Source organism: Callithrix jacchus, chromosome 1 (genome assembly GCF_049354715.1).
Source record: "Callithrix jacchus isolate 240 chromosome 1, calJac240_pri, whole genome shotgun sequence".
NCBI lineage: Eukaryota > Metazoa > Chordata > Mammalia > Primates > Cebidae > Callithrix > Callithrix jacchus.
In genome coordinates this window covers 108,773,503-108,777,703 of record NC_133502.1, presented here as the reverse complement: position 1 = coordinate 108,777,703, position 4,201 = coordinate 108,773,503, and the positions used below count along the sequence as shown (strand labels likewise).

At 40.6% G+C, this 4,201-nt stretch overlaps 1 non-coding gene across 1 annotated transcript; it reads left to right on the top strand.

The window, feature by feature from the left end:
• The first annotated feature begins 3,383 nt into the window (after positions 1-3,383).
• On the top strand, positions 3,384-3,514 carry LOC118148410 (small nucleolar RNA SNORA44). Its single transcript, XR_004735220.1, has one exon. It is a non-coding gene; the product is annotated as a small nucleolar RNA SNORA44 (small nucleolar RNA).
• Positions 3,515-4,201: the final 687 nt, after the last annotated feature.

Genomic DNA, 4,201 nt, shown 5'->3' with positions numbered 1-4,201 from the left:
AGGCTACTTTTCTTTAAAATCCTGCTTAAAGTTTGTCTTTTCTAGAACATTTTTAGAAATGCTTACTTCTCACAATCTCACACACACTCCTGATTCTTAATTTTGGAAGCTTCTACGTGCTTTCTTTGTTTTCCTTCTATGAAGTAGCTTGCATCAAAACTAAGGACCAAGAAAGGTTGTACTAAAATTATTTATCTACTTGAAAATATCAGAGAACAACCAGAAAAATTAGGATATAAGAGGCCAAGACCCCAGAAAGAAGGGGATTTTTCTGATATGACCCCCAACATTCACCTCAGAGCTATGTAGTTTTTTGGCATGTTTTGCTGTGGGTCAGAAGCCAGGCAAAGGGTGGTATCTAAGAGACAGAGGAGACAGCCGAGCTTTCAACAACCCTCTGGAACTAGGAAGGAGAAAATGCAAGTTTGTGGCTGCCAGTGCATCCAGGATTTGTGTAGTCCAGGCTCTGAAAGAAAGGACATGCAAAGAAGTGGAGGTGGTTTCCCCTGCAAGGCATTTGGTGACTGAATGAAAGGCTTCAAAACCAGGTTAATACCATCTGAAAGTCAAGGTGGAGTTTTTAGTAGCCTCTTAGCCCCAGAGAGACCAAAATCAGAGTCCAGGATAGACCCTATTATACAGCCAAGATCTCATCCGAGAACACTGAAGGAACCTCTAGGAGTAGGACGAAGTCATGAGTAATGTGAGGTTTGCTTAGTTCCTAACTGTACTGAGATGAAGTGTCCCTGATCTAACAGCCTGTCAGAGGATAGGGTAAACTCTCTCTAAAAGAAGACAACATCGCTCAGAGCCTCTCCAGTTCTCCATATACAATGTCTCTAGCAAGCAATAACAATGTACTAGGAATAAAAAAAATTGAAGGACAAAGCAGAAAAACAGAAAAGAGAAACAGACCCACAGGTAAATTAGATACCGGTATTCTCAAACATTGGTTTGACCACATACAGGAAAACTAAAAATAAGATGGAGAATTTTACCAAGCACTAGAATCTATTTTTTTAAATAATTAAATGAGAATTATACAAATGGTATTAAGATTGCAATAAGTGTATTTAACAGATTGTTGACATTGCTGAAGATTACTTCACAAAAAGTCGAGTCAGTCATAAACATACAAGCTAAATCAGAGATGGATAAAGAGTGTAGAATAGTAAAAAAGCAGAAGACAAAACTCAAGGGAAAGGTCTCATATCTTTATAACTGGAATACTAGAAGGAGGTAAGAGAATGGAAAAGAAGCAATATCAGAAGAGAAAATGATAATTTTCTAAAACTTTTGAGAGATTCAAGAAATCCTAGATTCTAAGAAACTGGCCATGTATATATATACACACACACACATACCTAGACACATTATAGTAAAACTACCAAACACTAAAGGAATCTTAAAAGCTGCCTTATCAAAAGACTCGTTATAGGAGCAAAAATTAGGCAGACAGAAGACTTCCCCAGAGAAACAATGGAAGCTAAAAGACAAGAGAATGACATCTTTAAAGTGTAGAGAGAAAATATTTGGCCTAGTTCAGTGGCTCACCCCTGTAATCCAAGCACTCTGGGAGGCTGAGGCAGGTGGATCACAAGGTCAGGAGATTGAGACCATCCTGGCTCACATGGTGAAACCCCATCTCTACTGAAAGTACAAAAAAAGATTAGCCAGGCGTGGTGGCACATGCCTGTAGTCCCAGCTACTCGGGAGGCTGCAGCAGGAGAATCACTGGAACCCAGGAGGCAGAGGTTGCAGTGAGCTGAGATTATCCCACGGCACTCCAGCCTGGGGGACAGAGTGAGACTCCATCTAGAGAGAGGGGGGGAGGGGAGGAGAGGAGAGTAAATACTTGCCACTCTAGCATCGATCACCTGAGAAAATAGCCTTCCAAAATGAAAGTAAAATGAAGACCTTTTGAGTCAAATAAAAATTTAGAGAATTTTCCCCTTTGTAGACTGCACTTACAAAAGAGAGAAGAAGAAAGAGGAAGGGAGGTTTCTTTGGAAAGAGGAAAGTGGAACTCCAAAGGAATTACAGAAATGCAGGCTGCAATAAAGATCAATGAAAAAGAAAAAATTGTGGAAAATTTTGAATGACAATAACCTGTAGTAAACAAGGATGATAGTGGGGTTTAAAACACATGCAGAATCAAACTGCATGACAATAACAAAACACGCAGAAAGTCATTCACTAAGAAATGCACTTATTTACTGTCCATTTTGTGTCATCAGTGTTTGGCACGTTGGAGGGCACACAGTTTCTTATAGTTGTTGGTTGAATGCTAGTTGAAAACCGAGAGGGAGAAAAGAGAGGACCAGAAAAAGAAGTTTAATGGCAAAGCTGTGCTCAGCCCACGGATTGTTTTTGCAGACCAGAACTCTTGGTGCTGATTTAAGAGTCTAGATTTGCAATTAGACTACTTAGGGACTAGTGACATTTTAAACTACTTTCCATTCTACAAGCATACCTGAGATTAAATCTTATATCTCATTTCAAGAGTCTGAGCCCAGGGCAGTTCTCTGCATGCGAACCCACCTGGTGTCCAACTTTTATCCAAGTCCTGATACAATTACTTTCCACCTCTCTTCCCTAAATAGTCTTCTCTAAGTGGCAAAGCATTGAGAAACCCAGAGTAACCTCCTAGGCCTGTATGGAGGTTGTGGTTTTTTATATTGGCTCAAGCCCCTCTTTCTCCAACTGTTGAGGCTTTGTTCTGGAAGAAAGCAAGGTTGACGGAGGAGAACCGGGCAGCCTGTTGCAGGAACGTGCCTGCAGAGCTGTCAAAGTTCATTTTCCAAGCAATTCTTCCAGCGGTCTTAAGGTGACAAACTGCTTCTGCCTTGTGGATGATTTTGTTTTTAAAGGGAAAGCCCAGGAGGCTTCAGGCAGTTGCTAAAGGGGAGGGAATAAGATGATAGCTTTAGCTTTTTCTTTACCTCCCCCGACCTAACAAAAAGATCTGGCATGGAAGATGCAATATGGGACTGACAGACTGTACAATGAATTGATTCGATATGGAATATTTTAGCAGCCCTTTTATAATTTCCCAGACTCTTAACAATCAATTTTTAGTTCATGTGTGAATGATCAAGTAGGTCATGATGCTCTCCCACAAGGTTAAGGAATAGACAAGATTGATAGAGGCAACCTCTGTCAGCCAAGAAGCAATTGCCCAGAGAAGAGCCAGCCTCAGTTCTGCTATTAGATCACTTGATTCCAGTTCTTATTCTGCCTCTCAGAGGCAGGCTCTGAGGCCAATCATTTAACGTCTCTGAGCCTCACAGATAGTAATACCTATGTAACCTACTGAACATGACTTTTGGGGAAGAGCAAATGAAATAACATATATAAATAAGCTTTTTAAATTGAAGAGTCCTGAGGACAATTGAGGAGTCCTGTGGCTGGTTGTAGCCATGGGATCTCCAGCTGCATGCAAGAGCAACCTGGAAAGACTTTGACAGCACAGGTCAGTAAATACCTGCAGCTGCCACTTGGCTTTCCTATAATGTTTAAAAAAAAATGCTGCAAATATTGCAGATTGTGACAACTGAGGAATAATGCTCAGAAGAAAAAGCTAAGATTGTTTAGAACTGGAAAGATACTTAGAACTTTCTGGCCTAATCCATTTATTTTTCAGATCAGAAAACTGAGTGAAAGTCAAAGAAATAGTTGCTTTCCCAAATTAATGAAATTAGAAAAAGAGGGAGAACATTTCTCAAATCCATTCCAAATTCTTCAAAGAGTCCTCCTGGTGCACAGGGGTCAGGATTACCAGATTCCAGTGTTTACTATTTCTTGTTCTTTGATGTCCTCAGACAGTCCTGAGCTGGGGGAGGAGATTAGCAAGTGATCAAAGAGGAATGCTAATAGATATAAGCATCTATCTGATGTTTTCCTCCTGGCATAATATCAGGAATTTAAAAAGCACTAGGAGTCTCCTCTAAAGAATGAAGGCAACTTATCTGAAGAATGTTATGTCAATAAAATTACCTTCCAGTGAAAGCCTGGACACACCTCCTCGGAATGAAAAGTTATGCTGGATGCCACTTCAGGACCATTTTCTGAGACCTCTGTGGTTCACTTGTAGCTGTTCAAAAGTCAGAAAGGAAAGCACGGATCTCCAAAGGATCTGACATCACCTCAAGAGCATGTGGAAGGAGGAAGAGTGGACATTTGATATGTGAGCTGGTGCAGA